At 39.9% G+C, this 18,655-nt stretch overlaps 1 protein-coding gene across 5 annotated transcripts in view; it reads right to left on the minus strand.

Annotated features, from left to right (window-relative positions):
- Positions 1-18,655, minus strand: part of THRB (thyroid hormone receptor beta) — a 505,570-nt gene that overhangs the window by 221,854 nt on the left and 265,061 nt on the right. Inside the window, exon 4 of one of the 5 annotated variants that reach the window (XM_077268915.1) lies at positions 15,158-15,226. The exons of the other annotated variants lie outside the window; for them this stretch is intronic. The gene's annotated coding sequence lies outside the window, so the exon portion shown is untranslated. The remainder of the gene's footprint in view (positions 1-15,157; positions 15,227-18,655) is intronic. 5 annotated transcript variants of the gene reach the window in all.

Here is an 18,655-nt window from a genome sequence, read left to right on the forward strand (position 1 = left end):
TACCCCTGGGGGCTCTGCTGTATACCCCTGTGGGCTCTGCTGTATACCCCTGTGGGCTCTGCTGTATACCCCTGTGGGCTCTGCTGTATATCCCTGTGGGCTCTGCTGTATACTACTGTGGGCTCTGCTGTATACTATATGGAGGACTATGGCGTGTGCATTTTAATATATGGAGGACTATGAAGAGTGTATTATACTATATGGAGGACTGTGGAGCACATTATATTATATGGAGGACTATGGGGTGTATTTTACTAAACAAGTAAAATGCTGCATATTCATTGGGTGATTGGATTGTTTATGCCGGAATAAAAATCATTGTTCTCAGCAGCACATCACCCTATGTAAACTGTAGATGTGCTGCTGATAACATGATACTGTATGGTGATCTGTTAGTGATCTATTAGTGATGGTTCTGTCCCATCATTCTTTCTCAGATGGTGGAAAGAGGCCGGGAAACAAGCGTCCAACGACTTCAGTATTGTCGATCACACTCGTTTAGCGGCCTGAGATCAGCGCAGGTAAATACAACCGAAATGCTTCTGTGTGACGTGCAATATGTTAGCATTTGGGGCCCCATTTTAAACTTTGCCTAGGGCCCCACTTTGCCTAAAACCGGCCCTGTCAGTATAAATTGTACCATTAATCACACTTAATTTAATGTCCAAAAACTCTAAAGCAAGCCCACCAAATACTGAAGTGAAACTCATGTTCATCCTGTTCTCCTGATTCAGGGATTCCACAAAACGATTAAAGCACTGTTCGTCACCATCCCAAATGATAAAAATATCATCCACAAATCTTAAATAATATTTGATGTATTTACGGAAAGGGTTATTATCAGAGTACACATAACGTTCCTCAAAAACCGCTAAAAATAAATTTGCTAGAGTGCATGCAACGGGCGTACCCATTGCAGTGCCTTCAATTTGAAGGAACCACTTGGAGTCAAAGCAAAAAGCATTATGGGAAAGAATGAAATGTAACCCATCACAAATAAATTTTATAGTAACCTCATCCGTAGAAGTATGGGATAAAACCTCTTTTACCGCATCTGTAGCCGCTTGTTGGGGAATCCGGGTGTACAGACTCTCCACATCTATCGATACTAAAGAAAAGGTTTCTTGCCAATCAAACCCCTTTATTACTTCTAAAAAATGTTTAGTGTCCCTTACATACGAAGGGATATCAGGAAGTAAAGGGTGAAGAAGCCAATCCAGGTACCGTGATAACGGTTCCGTTAGAGAGCCCACACCTGAAACAATCGGTCGACCTGGCGGCGCAGTCATTGATTTGTGAATTTTTGGGATACAATACCAATATGGTTTTTTGGGAAATTCAGGGAATAATTTTTCTGCCTGTTTCTGTGATAAAATGCCCCTCTCGACTTGAACCCGTAACAATGACCTCAACTCATTTTTATATCTCATAGTGGGATCAGATTTCAAACCTAAATAAGTGTTGGAACAAGACAATTGTTTTTTAGCTTCTGCCATGTACATTTCTTCTGAAAGTAAAACTGTGTTCCCTCCTTTGTCCGCCCTCCGTACCACTACATCCGACCAACCCTTTATCTCAGACAGAGCTTTCCGCTCTGACACAGTTAAATTAGCGGGTGTTCTTTGATATAGTAATGCCTCCACATCGTGGAGAACCTGTCTCTCAAAGACCTCTATAAGGCTGCCTGGATTTATTGGAGGCACAAAGGTCGACCGCACTCCTCCTGTGAAGGGTTCAGTTTTCCTGCGACTACCAGTTTCACTCATTACTTCAGGCTCTGTTAAACTAAGTAATAACCGTGCATCACTGATAATGTCATTATCTGTATTTACATCTGCCATAAAACCTAAAGGGCCGACCGTACATGGAATCTCACCTGGAGGAACGGACTTATCGTCACCTGTGGAGGAAGCAAAAGATTTAAATAAATGGATCTTGCGTACTGCTTTAAATAAATCAATTTTGAAATTAACCAAGTCAAATTCATTGGGAAGACAAAAATTCAGGCCTCTTGATAAAAGAGACAAATGGTCCGGGGTTAAAACATGAGAGGTCAGGTTTATTGTTGTTACCAGCGCTGTTTCTGGTGTATAGTCCGTTTCCAAGAAACTTGTTTTCTTTTCTTTGAGGTGTCGGCTTCGATTTCTTCTGCCCCCTCGTCGTGTGCGTCTTCTAAAGGGACGGCCGTAGCTGGATTATTTATACCAGCTGACGCGCTTTTAACAACAGGGAGTTCTTCATTGAGGCTAGAGTCTGAATCTGTTCCCTCCCATATACATCCCCATTATACTAAAAATTCCCTCCCATATAGTCAGTTCCTTAGAGTCAAACGTATTAACAACAGTTTAGAAGGTAACAACAATAAACCTGACCTCTCATGTTTTAACCCCGGACCATTTGTCTCTTATCAAGAGGCCTGAATTTTTGTCTTCCCAATGAATTTGACTTGGTTAATTTCAAAATTGATTTATTTAAAGCAGTACGCAAGATCCATTTATTTAAATCTTTTGCTTCCTCCACAGGTGACGATAAGTCCGTTCCTCCAGGTGAGATTCCATGTACGGTCGGCCCTTTAGGTTTTATGGCAGATGTAAATACAGATAATGACATTATCAGTGATGCACGGTTATTACTTAGTTTAACAGAGCCTGAAGTAATGAGTGAAACTGGTAGTCGCAGGAAAACTGAACCCTTCACAGGAGGAGTGCGGTCGACCTTTGTGCCTCCAATAAATCCAGGCAGCCTTATAGAGGTCTTTGAGAGACAGGTTCTCCACGATGTGGAGGCATTACTATATCAAAGAACACCCGCTAATTTAACTGTGTCAGAGCGGAAAGCTCTGTCTGAGATAAAGGGTTGGTCGGATGTAGTGGTACGGAGGGCGGACAAAGGAGGGAACACAGTTTTACTTTCAGAAGAAATGTACATGGCAGAAGCTAAAAAACAATTGTCTTGTTCCAACACTTATTTAGGTTTGAAATCTGATCCCACTATGAGATATAAAAATGAGTTGAGGTCATTGTTACGGGTTCAAGTCGAGAGGGGCATTTTATCACAGAAACAGGCAGAAAAATTATTCCCTGAATTTCCCAAAAAACCATATTGGTATTGTATCCCAAAAATTCACAAATCAATGACTGCGCCGCCAGGTCGACCGATTGTTTCAGGTGTGGGCTCTCTAACGGAACCGTTATCACGGTACCTGGATTGGCTTCTTCACCCTTTACTTCCTGATATCCCTTCGTATGTAAGGGACACTAAACATTTTTTAGAAGTAATAAAGGGGTTTGATTGGCAAGAAACCTTTTCTTTAGTATCGATAGATGTGGAGAGTCTGTACACCCGGATTCCCCAACAAGCGGCTACAGATGCGGTAAAAGAGGTTTTATCCCATACTTCTACGGATGAGGTTACTATAAAATTTATTTGTGATGGGTTACATTTCATTCTTTCCCATAATGCTTTTTGCTTTGACTCCAAGTGGTTCCTTCAAATTGAAGGCACTGCAATGGGTACGCCCGTTGCATGCACTCTAGCAAATTTATTTTTAGCGGTTTTTGAGGAACGTTATGTGTACTCTGATAATAACCCTTTCCGTAAATACATCAAATATTATTTAAGATTTGTGGATGATATTTTTATCATTTGGGATGGTGACGAACAGTGCTTTAATCGTTTTGTGGAATCCCTGAATCAGGAGAACAGGATGAACATGAGTTTCACTTCAGTATTTGGTGGGCTTGCTTTAGAGTTTTTGGACATTAAATTAAGTGTGATTAATGGTACAATTTATACTGAGATATTTCGGAAACCTTCTGCCTCTAATTCTCTATTGCATTATGGCAGCGCACATCCCCATTATACTAAAAATTCCCTCCCATATAGTCAGTTCCTTAGAGTCAAACGTATTAACAACAGTTTAGAAGGTTATCAAAAACAATCAAGGGAACTATATAATCGTTTTAAAGCAAGGGGCTACCCAAATTGTGTTTTGGATAAAGCCCTGGAAAGAGTTAACACAGGAAAAGAGTTAAATGATTATTTGGGAGGAGAAAAATTAGCGGAAAATGAGAGAACACAGCTTAAAAGGTTTGTTTTTAGTTTCGATTATGGTCCAATGGATTCTGCTATAAGAACAGCAGTTAGAAAAAGCTGGCATATCTTAGAAAAGGATCCAGTGTTGCTAGAGAAAGCTAAAGGGGGCCCCCTTTTTGCAGTTCGTAGAGGAAAGAATCTGAAGGACATACTGGTACGAAATAATGTGTCATCGAAGCAGACAAATTGGCTTGAAGCAGGGAGACCACAGGGCAACTTTAAATGTGGTAGCTGTAATTTCTGTAAATATCACATAACAGAAAAATCAATAAGAATTGGAGCTATCACCCATCAGGTGCGCGATTTGATAACTTGCAGAACTACTCATATAGTTTATGCACTGTTTTGCCCTTGTGGCTTTTTTTATATTGGAAAGACATTTAGACCTCTCTTTATTAGATTTAGAGAACATTTTAGATCAATAAGTACAGGTAAAGGTGTTCCCCGACTTATTTCTCATATGGTGAGCCACCATGGAGGGAATGCGGCACTATTGCGCTTCATTGGATTAGAAAAGGTTCCTGTGCCAGTTAATGGAGGTGACCATAATAGAGCACTTTTAAGAAGAGAAGGCAAATGGATTTTGCGGGCAAATGCTATGGGTCCCTTAGGGTTAAATGAGAGGTTGGACATGTCGGTGTTTTTGTGATTGCTTGATTTGGTGTTATTCGTTATCCTTTGAGTTTTTTCCAGTTTTGTGATATTTATTACTGTTCTCATTGTATCTTTAATGTTGATTTTTCTGTATAGATGCGGTTTTAAAATATTTTAAATGCATTGTTTTAGTTGCAAATAGGAGGCTGTACGCAAAGGTGGGGAGGTAACCTGACAAACGGATGTTGTTATAATGGTCATACCTTCCACCTGTTAGCGTTCAAGACCCGTGGAAGCGCATTCGCGCGAAACGGCCGTCGTCTAGTGGATATACATTTCCCTGCCTGTCCTGCATTTTACATTATGTTGGAATAAAGATTAAAGCAAAGTTGGATGGTGAGTGCCCGCATTTTTTTCTTTTTCTCTTGCTTGAATGACTTTACTTGACGTTTGCGAGAGCACCCGATATCCTACAGCTTCTGGTATCTAGGTTGGATTGTTATTGCTCAGGTGATAGAACCAGCTGGGAGTGCGGTCATTCTTCAGTCTGTTTATTTGGATATTTATGGTACATAAAATTACAATCATTAGTAAAAAAAAAAAACATACAAAATACAAGATATAAAATATGAAAAAAATTATATGCATATTTAGTGTAAAAACATCAGTTCCTGCAAAGTGAGAAAATTGATTAAAATTAATAATGTGTACTGAAGTGTGAATGTCGACATCTGTTTGAGTTAAAGAGGAAAAAAAACTTGTGAAAAAGAAAAAGTGTATTGATGTGTTGAATAATAAATAATGAATGTCTGTGTGAAAGTGACATAGATGAAGGGCACTGCGAGAGTTATATTTATATCATGTTAATACATAAATAAAACAGAGGAGATGAAATTCCAGATAGTTGATGATGAGACGAGATTGGCTTGACTGAAAAAAAAAAAGGAAGTACTGTAAAGTCATGCTCTCTGCTTGTACGGTCAGAGATAGATTACTAAATGGGGGACAAAATGAAATTATGATAATAAAATACTGTTAAAAATAAAAATAGAATAAAAATCTAAAACCAGGTGGATCTGCTGGGATCAAGTGGTCAGAGAAAAGAGGAGGAAGGAACAAAACAAAAATTTACTAAAGTTTTACAAAAATGAAGCAAAACTAAGTGTCTCATTTGATGACAAACAAGATATTAGAGACCTATGGTCCTTCAAGGGTCCTAGTCTGTGCATACAAGATATGGATCACAGTTATGCTCACAAATGAGGCACCATCCCTTCTTTCCCTTGATGTAATATAATCAGTAATCAGCATACATGGATTGAATTTAAGAAAACATTTTTTTTCTGATTTCTGTTCAATGGGCCTGTGGGCAGGTCTTTCCCTGGTTTCTCTGGCATAGAGCAGGAAGATAAGACTCTGCTTAAGTCCCACCCAGGAGCACAAGCATCTCATTAACTGAAAACTTCTAACACTGATTACACAAGAACCACAAGACAGATTTCTTCACCCTAGGTATCATTCTAATCAGTATAACAGTGGCAACCTGACAGTGTCTGTAGTTTGCTTAGAAAAATCCTGCTGATAGGTTCACTTTAAAGCCTTTTTCCAATGGTTGGCAGGTTCTAAAATAAAAGTATGATATACAATATGATGCGCTCTGCTGTGATATAGAGTAATCAACCCCCAAATATGCTAGGCTGGGATGAGCAGATCGATTTGTGGAGGATCAAGTTCAAGTCGAATTTCCTGAAATTCACGGTTTCACCCAAATTCGAACATTTTGACATTCGATTTGCAGTCTATAAAAAAATCCCCAAACATATTAGGGACTATTTCCCACACTGTTGAAAAATCAGAGAGAGAGTTAATGTGCTTTTACGTTGCTGTGTGGGCATTACCATAATGCCCTACACCTATGATATCTTATGGATTATCATACCTTTTACAGTGGTGGTCAGTACCTGTTCCATCATAAATCAGTGGTTCCTAGCGTAGCACAGTTTAAATGGCTGAGTCATTTTCCATCTCTAGAGTCACTAAGTAAGTTTCTCTCTCTTTTGTACAGTATAAGCTCTTATGGTCAATGGGGTTCTCTATCTCTCTCCTGTAGAGTATAAGCTCTTATGGTCAGCAAGGTCACCTCTTTGTCTCCTGTAGAGTGTAAACTCCTATGATCAGCGGGGCCCTCTCTCTGCCCTGAGAGAGCAAAGTTATCTTTCTTAGCTACCTTTTCTCCTCTAACCAATGTGTATTTTCCGAATAATTACAAGTTTTCCAGTATTGAGATTCACACACATTTATTCACTGCAAAACAAATTTTGGGCGAAAATTCAGCAAGGTTGAGGAATTAGAATTGCAAATGATCTGCTCATCTCTTAAATTTAGCATTTCTGTATTAAGGCTATGATGATGACCCGGCCTGAAAATAAAACATGTGTAGCAAAAATGTCTTTATAACATGCTGACAGATTTTTCACCAAAGCTTACAAGTTTTCCCTCCAACTGATTCTATGGATAGTATAAGAGATGAGCAGATCATGGATATAATCAATGGAGAATGAATGTTCACTCTGTAAGAGTCAAACACTTCTCATGAGAGAAACCTCTGCAAGACATATCTTTTCTAAATGTAGAAATGTTTCCTCCTGCTGATTAAAATAAAATAAAAGTTTGTTTTTATGGAAAATGATACAGTTTCCAAGTGATTTTACTATGCAATTGCACATCTGCCCTCCTTCAGACAAAGACAGCATTCTACATTAATTTGTCATAATTTCCAAAGTAACCCACTGGGCAACTGGCATAAAACGCCTTGTAAATTTTCATCATAAACTGAACATTCTGGGGCCTTAATCATGAATCACTCAGACATAGCAAAATATTTAGCAAGTTTTGAGAGTTAATTTTCAAATGTTACATAAAATAACATACTCCACATAAATCAAAGCTCTGTTAATTAGAACTGAGAATTAGACGGGGTTGGCACTTTCACTGGTATTCAGTCAGGGGCAGCTATTTTAGGATCCAAAATTCTGTCCTCTGCAATTAAACAATTTTATGTCCAATCCACATAACTAAGTGGTGATGTTATCATGAACTCACCCATTTCTGGGTCTGCTTATCCATTACACTACAAAAATGATCTTCTGAACAGCTTAGGATAATTTTTATTTAGCACACATAAAGTATATCCATAATGTGTACTGTTACTTATCAGAATAATCCTAGTGTTTGGGTAGATAACACTACATTAGCTCCAGTGTCAAATATTACTTAGGTCGACCATACACATTAGAAGAATGTCCACAGAACCAGCTGATTTTGGTGAAGCCAATCAAGAATCTAATGTTTTATGGTGGTGCCCCGATCGCCTCCTTCAACAGATAGTGGGGGAAAGAAGAAGGCTGGATGTGGATTTAAATCTACTCAAAAGAGGTAAGCTGCTGGCAGAGGTGTCTGACAGCAGCTTATTCCTAGGGCATATTCCAATAGGAATGACTACATTCAATTTTGCTCTTAAAAGATTTAATTTTCTCCGTCAAGTATTATTAGCCAAAACAGCAACGTTTCCACCATGCTAAGTGTCCTTCATCAGGCAGGGTTGAATTAATCAAATCAAAGAGTGAGATGGCTACAGACTCATATATGGAGACTCCATATGAGCAATGTCTCCCTATATGAAATGCTGGCAGCGGCGAACACTTGCCTGAGTCGATCCAGTGTGTGTTTGTGGGGATTTGAACAAAAAATGGCTGTTGGCATACAGGCACCCTCGGAGGTAAAGTTTCACACTAACCCTTTTTTAACTCAAACCTGAAATATATTTTCCTTCCCAAAGAAACAAGAATTGAAATGAAAGTAAATCCCTTATTGCATTCCACTTTCAGCTGGAGCTTATAGAGAAACTCCCTCCAGCCACTGGAATCTACTTAGGGTGTGTTCACTCTCTCAATGTCTGGGGAAGCATCAATGTTAACTACAGACCTGGCCACAAAAGCTAATTCTTCATTGCATATGGAGTGTGCAATAACTCCCCCACAAACACATAATAGTAACATATGGATAACATTTTTAGAAAAAGCCTCAGTTCCATCTTGTGTATAAATTCAACAAAACAAAAACCCCAAAATGAATATAAAGTGTGGAATGTCCATCTTTTAAGGACTATAAAATAAACACAAGTATGCTCCACATATGCGATTTCTGTTAGGTTGCTTAATATAAAAATAACAATCATGATTTAGCAAACCATAAATATGTCCAAACGTTATTGAAAGGCAATAAATAATTTGACGGAGAAAAAGTGAGATGCAGAGTCGACCTTGGCAAAGTATCAAACATAAGATATTCCACATAAACCAACAAAAGTCAGAGATTCTGCTAAAAGAATTAGGCTACTCTCCTAATCCAATATCTATTAACATATCAGCAATTTATAATTCTACTGATAACTCTGTAAGGTAATACAGGTAGCCAAAAAGGAGTATTGCATCTGTTATGGTAGGTTAAAAGGGTGGTCTGAAACACAAATTAATTTTCATTCTAAATTCCTATCTGTTTAATGCCATAATCTAATCTATTTTCTAATATACTTTAATTAAAAACTCCCTACCATTCCCTCATTATGGTATATAACTGCTTTATTATTTTTTTTTACTATTTGCTTTTTGATGACACTTCATTTGAGAATCACAGTGCATGCTGGGATACTCACATGAAGCTCAGTTACTTCTGCTAGCTCTTTACTTCTGGAGAGAGAGCGCACTGTCACTGTGCATACTGTGGTGTCAAGAATCTACTTAGCATCTGTCGGAATTGACAACCTATGCATGCTCAGTAAAGCAGGGACTAGCCCAGCCCATGAAACACAGGTTAATGATGAGGCTTTGTTTTACAGAGGGGGCAGAAGCTACCACTGTGACCCCAGCCTCTGCCCTGATGATGCTTTGTTTGACTATGCCAGCATGCACTGGTGATACTCAAACACTAAGCATCATCAAAAACGAAGTAGGAAAATAAATAAATAAAGCTTTTAATAGTGTAGGGAGGGAACGGTAGGGATTTTTAAATTAAAGTATATTAGAAAATAAATTAGATTATGGCATTAAATAGATAGGGATTCAAGATGAAAATTAATTTGTGTTTCAGACCACTCTTTTACGTTCCCACAATGAGTTTTTGAAGCTGTGTATTTTCGCTGTAGAAAAAATGATGTCTTAGGCTACGTTCACACTTTGCGGGTTTTGCCGCGGATCCGCAGCGAATTTGACACTGCGGATCCGCAGCAGTTTTCCATGCAGGGTACAGTACAATGTTACCCTATGGAAAACAAAACCCGCTGTGCCCACGCTGCGGATTTCCCCGGAAAAAGCCGCGCGGCTTTTCTGCGGAAAAAAAGAAGGAGCATGTCACTTCTTGGTGCAGAATCGCAGCGATTCTGCACCCATAGAAATGCATTGATCCACTCACTTTCTGCACGGGGCTGTGCCCACGTTGCGGGAAGTTAAGCGGATAATGTGCAGATGGTACCCGGGGTGGAGGAGAGGAGACTCTCCTCCAGGCCCTGGGAACCATATTTTGGTGTAAAAAAAAGAATTAAAATAAAAAATGATGCTATACTCACCTCTCAGCGCTGCCCGCAGCATCTGGTCTCAGTTGCTGTGCAAGCAGGACCTGTGGTGACGTCGCGGTCACATGACCGTGATGTCACGAAGGTCCTTGTCGGCACAGCCGCCTGCAGCACCGAGGAGATCCGGACATCGGAGGGTGAGTATAACCAATTTTTATTATTTTTTACATTACTATTGATGCTGCATATTGCTGCATATGCAGCATCAATAGTATAGGCGGAAACCCGCAGCGGAAACCGCGGAACAAACCGCGATAAATCTGCAGGGATAACCGCAGCGGTTTTGCCCTGCAGATTTATCAATTCCGCTGCGGGATTAACCCGCAGAGCAGGCCGCAAAGTGTGAACGAGGCCTTACAGTTCCAGCAAAGTGGACGTGATTTATAGAAGTCTCATGTCCACGCTGCTTTTTATTACAACTAATCTGACCTATGGTGTGTTTTTGACATTTGCTACATACCAATTTCTCTTATGGGTAAACTGAGTATTATGTGCAGATTTTCATTATAGAATTGCATTAGATGAGTAAAATCCACAGGTAAAAAATGCATATTAATTTTTAATGATTGGAAACACATGTAATCCTCACTTAACCTTATCAAGAAATTAACCTAATTCTAATAGGTGAAGAATGCTGCAGAAAATCTGCAACATCAAAAACTCACCAAATACACTGTGGGAACATAATCTAAGTAATTGCAGGTAAGCCGGCAGCACAATGGCTCAGTGTTTAGTACTGGAGCCTTGCGACAGTGGGGTCCTGTGTTCAAATTCCACCAAAGACAACATCTATAAGGAGTTTGTATGCTCTCCCCGTGTTTGTGTGGGTTTCCTCCATGTTCTTTGGTTTCCTCCCACACTCCAAAGACATACTGATAGGGAATCTAGATTGTGAGCCCCAATGGGGACAGTGATGATGATGTCTGTAAAGAGCTGTGGAATTAATGGTGCAATGTAAGTGAGATAAATAATAAATACATAAATAAATAAACCGGTCTAGTATTTAAGTAATAGGCATATTAAGGCATATACAGCGCTAGTACCATGTCGATGAAGGTATAAATGGCAACATTATTGAGAACCTGTATCTTGCAACACCTTTTTACAAAAAATTACAGTTTTTTCTGATACCATAATGTTCAAGCAAAAGATATCTGATTCTGGTAATTATTATTAAAAATATTATACCCACAAGCCAGAGTTCATGGAAAATTCACAATGACAGACATTGATCTTCTGCAGACCCCCGGCTGTCAACGCAACCCATTGGCACCCTGCGATCACATAACGGGTGCCCGATGGGGGGATTTGTGATGCGCTTCTGGCTGGCGCGTGTTAAATCCTGTGATTGATAGCTGGATTTAAGGCTACTTTCACACTTGCGTCGTGTGACGTACGTCGCAATGCGTCGTTTTGGTGAAAAAAACGCATCCTGCAAAGTTGCCCGCAGGATGCGTTTTTTCTTCATAGACTTGCATTAGCGACGCATTGCGACGTATGGCCACATGTCGCATCCGTCGTGCGACGGATGCGTCGTGTTTTGGCGGACCGAAACTCCGCCCCGTCCTCCCCGGACATTACAATGGGGCAGCGGATGCGTTGAAAAACAGCATCCGCTGCCCCAGTTGTGCATTTATTTCACAACGTCCGTCGGTACCTTGGGCCGACACATGGGGATGGCCCCGTACTGACGGAAGTGTGAAAGTAGCCTAACAGGCTAACAGCCATCAAGTCTGGGGAAAGATGAGGGCTCAGCATCAAGGCCCACATTTTAAAGAGTCGACACAACCTTTGACGTACCAGTACAGTGGAATGTAAAAGTTTGGGCACCCCTGGAAATTATTGTTATTGTGAGCAGTTAAAGGGACTCTGTCACCTGAATTTGGAGGGAACAATTTTCAGCCATAGAGGCCGGGTTTTCGGCTGTTTGATTCACCCTTTCCTTACCCGCTGGCTGCATGCTGGCTGCAATATTGTATTGAAGTTCATTCTCTGACCTCCATAGTACACGCCTGCACAAGGCAAGATTGCTGAAAATTGTTCCCTCCAAATTCAGGTGACAGAGTCCCTTTAAACAAGTTGAATATGAAATGATCTCTAAAAGGCCTAAAGTTAAAGATGACACATTTCCTTTGTATTTTAGGGGAAAAAAAATTGTAATTTTTACATTTTAAAAACTACAAAAAGTAAAATGGGCCGATGCAAAGGTTTGGGCACCCTTGCAGATTTGTGTGCTCAGATAACTTTGACCAAGGTTTCAGACCATAATTATCCTGTTAGTGTTATGACTTGTTCACTGTCATCGTTGGGAAAGGCCAGCTGATGAAAATTTCCAGCTTCATAAAAACTCAGCCTCCTCTAACCTTGTGCCAAAAAACAGCAGCCATGGGTTCTACTAAGCAGCTGCCTAGCACATTGTAAATGAAAATGGTGGAGGCCCACAAAGCAGAAGAAGGCTATAAGAAGATAGCAAACAGTTTTCAAGTTGCTGTTTCCTCACTTTGAAATGTAATTAAGAAGGGAGTCTTGGCAATTTAGAGCCCTTCAGACTTCTAACATCACTGCAGTAGTGACAGAGAAACATCCCATGTTGTTAATCAAAGAGAAAATAGAATTTTTATGACCCAAATGCTGTGTATTGATGAATTATTGAGAAGCTAAAAAGGAACTAAACTTTTGTCCAGAAAAGCAGAGTATGGTTTCAATGGAAGCTTATGATTTTCTATTGAATCTGTACTCCGCTCTGGGTGCTCGCTCAAGCAGAAATTGCGCTCTTCTGCCTCCGGAGCTGTGTACTTCTCAGCAGTCTTTTCAGCAATTGTTGGTGGTCTCAGACCAGTCTGGTCTTGAGGCAATTAAAGGGTTTAAAAAATTGGCAAAAATGTAGTTATTTTTTAAGTGTGCACTAGGTGTTCATCAATCTGGGAGGTGTCCTGGGCACATCCTTGCATCTACTGGTTTACAGCTACAGGGGTCTTCATCTGCTGAGGACCTAGTATGATACTAAAGCCCACGGGATCTGTCAATTGACAGCAGAGTATTGGGACGATTTACAACAGAGTCCTGGACCCTTCTCAGATTTGTAAACCCCCAGTAGACATTTGACTTATTAGTATATGGTATATGAGCCATTAAAACTTGTTTACCCTTTTATACTATCGGCACATTGTACAACATGGGGATATTTAAAGGGAGATATGTTGGACAAGTATTTTTAGGAGAAAATTGTAAAACATCCTGTACAATAATTTTTTGGTGTGAGAAACACAATTTATGCTATTGTGGAATATCTATAACAAATTCCATCCAGTAACACCCAAATGCCCAGTATAACACATACAATGCTAGACAGTTTGCATAAAAAAAACCTTAACATTGACCTCCACGTTACATCCTCATCATTTCATGCCTGAGGTCTGCTGTGACAACCTAAAACCACCTGGTAGCTGGCCATGAGCATTTCACATGAAATGATATGACAATCTGCCTGCAGATCATATGTTGAACATTTACATTCTGTTTGCTTAGAGAAAACTGTTTGAAATGGTAATATGTCTAAGAGATATTCAAGGTCATTCTCAATCAACATTTGGCTCGCTACATGCAAATTCCTGTGCAATGTAAGCATCATATAAATGTTATTGTAAAGAGCCCGGCCAATAAAGTGCCCAAGTAACTTTTTTCCATCATGATAAAACACATGAATCTTTAAGAAACAAAGGAAGAGCTGACAGATTGCTGACTACAATCACTACTCCTAGCATGCTCCATCAATGTGACAAACAATAACTGACACCAAACGCTTTCACAGATTGGAATCGAAAGACTATTTGTGACTTTATCTACACGGTCTGCTCATAACAAAGTGGGAACGCTTGGTGGGAAGCCACTAAATGCCACTATGTGTAGTCTGTGTGTGATGGATGCCACTGTATGGCATCTGTCAAAGGTATCTATTAAACATATAAGTAATGAGTTTTTTTAAAGGGAATCTGTCAGTAGGATCAACCCTCCTAAGCCGTCTATATGGACAAGCGGGTTATAGAAAGTGGAATAAAATGATACCTTGATAACTTATGGAGGGAGTTGAAGTTCCGAGTTGCCAAGGGACTGCCTCAAAATCTTAATGATTTAGAGATGATCTGCAAAGAGAAGTGGACCAAAATTCCTCCTGACATGTGCGCAAACCTCATGTTCAACTACAAAAATCGTCTGACAGCTGTGCTTGCCAACAAGGGTTTTGCCACCAAGTATTAATTCTTGTTTGTCTTTGTCAGTGGGCAAACTTACAAAATTAGCAAGGGATCAAATAATTATTTATTTCACTGTATCTGTGATCCAATGCCTTATTCCAGAGATATTCACGTTTTTCTTAATATGTAAATGATCTATTAAGATCTATGGGCCGGTCACCGATCTCCCTTAGAAACTGTCTTCAGAGATTATTTGAAATGAAATTATGCATTACCAGTGTGAGACATGTCATGACTGACAGTCTGCTCTCTTGACTTACATCTCACATTGATAATGTCTCCTTTCATGTAAAATAAGCTCCGGAGGCAGAATCTTAAGGAGATCTATCCCCGGCCCATAGATCTTAACAGCTTATTTATATAGTCAGAAAAACATGGTCATTTCTGCAATAAGACATCAGATCGCAGATACCAAGATATCAATGTATTCCGCTTCCTGTGACTCGCATGTCCATATAGAGGGCTTAGGAGGGTTGATTCTACTAACCGATTTATGATGTGTCTGTTGAAGTGATGTCATTAAAATGTATACAAGTCAATAAGAAAAAATATGAATGGCACTGAGAAAACCACTCTTAGTACTCACTGTTAAAGGATGAATAAACTCTGAATTACGGACACCTTTCAGAAACCTTCACCTTGCTGGAGGTGCTTGCTGTGAAAAAAGTGCATGAAAAGTCCAAAGAAGCAAGAAAAACAGCAGCAGCACTCCAAATAATGGTGAAAAAACAACCTTAGTCCTTTATTGCATAATAAAAATCATGGACAAGGTATTGCGGGTAAACAAGTGCAGATTATGCAGGCAAATGAAACAGGACGATGGCCGTTTCGCGCAATAAGCGCTTCATCTGGACCCGTGGAAGCGCTTATTGCGCGAAACGCAAAATTCTTACAGTTACCGAACCACTGACCTCTAAGGTCCTTCCACTCCTTACCATCACCCATCTTGTCCTGGTCACATTTTTAGTTCAAATTGAATTTCCACGGCTTATCACACTGGGTCGGGGCTTTCGGATTTGAATAAGCCTGGGCGGACTCTGTGTATGTACATGCAAGATCATGGAAATTCAACACGAGCAGTAGCCGGTGGCTTTCACAGGATGAAGATGAGGAGACGAGGGGCTGGAGAGGTGAGTATAATACCCTACTGAAAAATTGTGCACATCAGAACTAGAATAAAAAAAGATTAATTTTATTGAATAATAACAATTAAAATCATAGATAGTATCAACAAATGGTGAACAGTACCAATTGAAAAAGGCACCACAGACCAGAGGAAGATTATGTCCAGAAGATATAGACCTACCACCACAAATAAATAGACCCTGTGGCCAATTGATAAGCAATGTCATGAAGGACAAAATCGGTATGTAAAAGCCACACAAGGACTAAGAAGCAGGTGGCATGGTAACGGTGAGTATAAATTGGTAATAGCTACCTCTGGTCTGATGGTGCCACGGCCCCTACGCATGTTTCGGCTGCGTGTGCCTTCTTCCCCCAGATGGAGAATAACTTCTCTGTGAATCAAATTTCAAGAGAAAATCTACGAGAATCGGCCAATTCAAATTTTACTTGATCCGCTCATCTCTAGTTACAAGGTCTTCAAATGTATTGCTCTAAAATATTAAATTACCCTATGTTTTAGCCATTAGCCAATGGAGGCATTGCTCATGAAAGATGCTCAAAATCCTGTAATTAGGTAAAGCTAATCATAGTACTGTATGTCAATTAGAAGACTCTAGTGTTATAATAACTGCACAATGTACTGCTTCATCACTCCATATAGCAAAATAATGTGCTAAAAAGCCAGTGCCTAATTTGGGTGTCATTCAGTTTTAGTTGACCCTTCAAAATGATTAGGATTAATGTGAAAATGATGAGCTCATTAAATAACATATTACAACTTGTCATATCATGTATCATATTACGTATATGCCAATTATTGCAAAAGAAACATTAAAAGTAAAATGTGCTTAATTGCTACTTGGATATAATCATGTCTTCAGATATATTACATCAAAGTGCGGGCTAATTACGTCTACTGTGGAAATGTTTAAGTGCTATTATTGATATTGCTTACATTAGCTGGCCAAATGATGTAGAACTTGGTTTCATATGAATTCATGGGTTTCCCACCTAAATCTTATATGTTGCATTCTGTGTTCCCTCCCTGTAGAGCGCAGTGGCCACGCATCTGTAGACAAAGCTGAAAGTGAACCCCGATTCAAGCCTCCCTAACCACGAGCGGCAAAGAACAGCGGCAGGCAATTTTTTTTTTTCAGTGAATAAAGCGGAGCTTCAGATAAAACACAGTGGGAAATTTATCAAGACTGTTATTTTACATGCCAGTCATGATCCAGTGCCTAATGGAGGAAGATGCGCCAAATTCATGAAGATCAATGAATTTGGCACATAAAAATGCAAAAAGTCCAGCCGATATGGATAAAAACATTAGAAAACATAATCCATATAGTGAGTGTCGCAGAAAGAAATCATTGCATTAACCAACATGTTTCACACATATCCTTGTCCTTAAAGGGGTTGTCCGGGATTTTTATATTGATGGCCTATCCTTAGGTGTCATAGGTGACACCTGACACCCCTGTTGATCAGCTGTTCCAGGTGTCAGGCAGATGTGCTCAGTTGCGAAGTGTAACTACACAGCTCGTTCAACTGCACAATGGCAGAGGCAGGTACTGCACATCCGCCTCTAGTGATTCGAATAGGGGACGCATGTGCAGTACCCAACTATGGCCACTATACAGATGATTGAGCCATGCAGCCCCATAACACATCACAGCCGGCATCAGGAATAGCTGACTGGCCGGTGTGCCGGGTGTCGCACCCCCACCCATCAGATATTGATGACCTATCTTAAGGAAAAGACTTCAATATAAAAGCCCCAGACAATCCTTGCAGGCTGCCAACAAATACCAGAGCAGCGACATTGGACCTCAGGAGGGTGAGTATTGGTATGTTTGTTATTATGTATGTCTACAAGTCTAAGCTCAAATGAAAACTGAATGTTTGCTATGGACAGCCCCTTTAAATGTTGTGCCTAACAAGTGATTAAACCACTTTTTTTTCCCCATTGGAGGAATCAGAGTGCTGCCTTTTTTTAGTTTTAATTAAATGTATCTGTTTCTTGACTGTATAATAAAATAGTGAGTATAATCTGTCACTATGAATATAGCAATATGTTAGGATATCGCTGAAAATAGACTTATTTCATAGGCTGGTTTCACACTTGCGTTTTGATCTGCAGCGTTTTAGCGCTAAAAAACGCATGCGTTTTTTTTCTATACTTAACATTAAAAACGCATGTGTTTTTTAGCATGCGTTTTGACGCGTTTTCGGCAACGCATGCGTTTTTTGACGCGTGCGTTTAGTTGCAGAAATGCAACCTGTAGTAATTTCTAGCGGCGTTTTTTTATTCGCGGCAAAAAAATGTATTGCTGTCTATGTAAACGCATGCGTTTTTATAGAAAAACACAAGAAAACACAAGAAAAAACAAGAAAAAACAAGAAAACCCTAACCCTAACCCTAAGAAAAAACAAGAAAACCCTAACCCTAACCCTAAACACAAGAAAAAACAAGAAAACCCTAACCCTAACCCTAGGGTTACTAGGGATCCTAACCCTAAGGTTAGGATCCCTAGTAACCCTAGGGATCCTAACCCTAACCCTAGGGATCCTAACCCTAACCCTTAGGGTTAGGGTTAGGATCCCTAGGGTTAGGGTTAGGGTTAGGATCCCTAGGGTTAGGGTTAGGATCCCTAGGGTTAGGGTTAGGGTTAGGATCCCTAGGGTTACTAGGGATCCTAACCCTAACCCTAGCTATTTCTGTTTATAGTGGGTTTTCTAGTTGATTTTGATGATTGGCAGCTGTCACACACTTCTCAGCATGCGTTTAAAAAATGCAAACGCAGGAAAAAACGCATATAAACGCGGCAAAACGCCGCGTTTTTTTTCTGCATGCAAAAACGCATGCGTCTAAAAAACGCGCCGTTTTGCCGCGTTTACATGCGTTTTTTCACCACATGCGTTTTTTTTAAAAACGCTGCAGATCAAAACACAAGTGTGA

The sequence above is a fragment of the Ranitomeya variabilis genome, chromosome 6 (assembly GCF_051348905.1).
Source record: "Ranitomeya variabilis isolate aRanVar5 chromosome 6, aRanVar5.hap1, whole genome shotgun sequence".
In the NCBI taxonomy this organism is placed as follows: Eukaryota; Metazoa; Chordata; class Amphibia; order Anura; family Dendrobatidae; genus Ranitomeya; species Ranitomeya variabilis.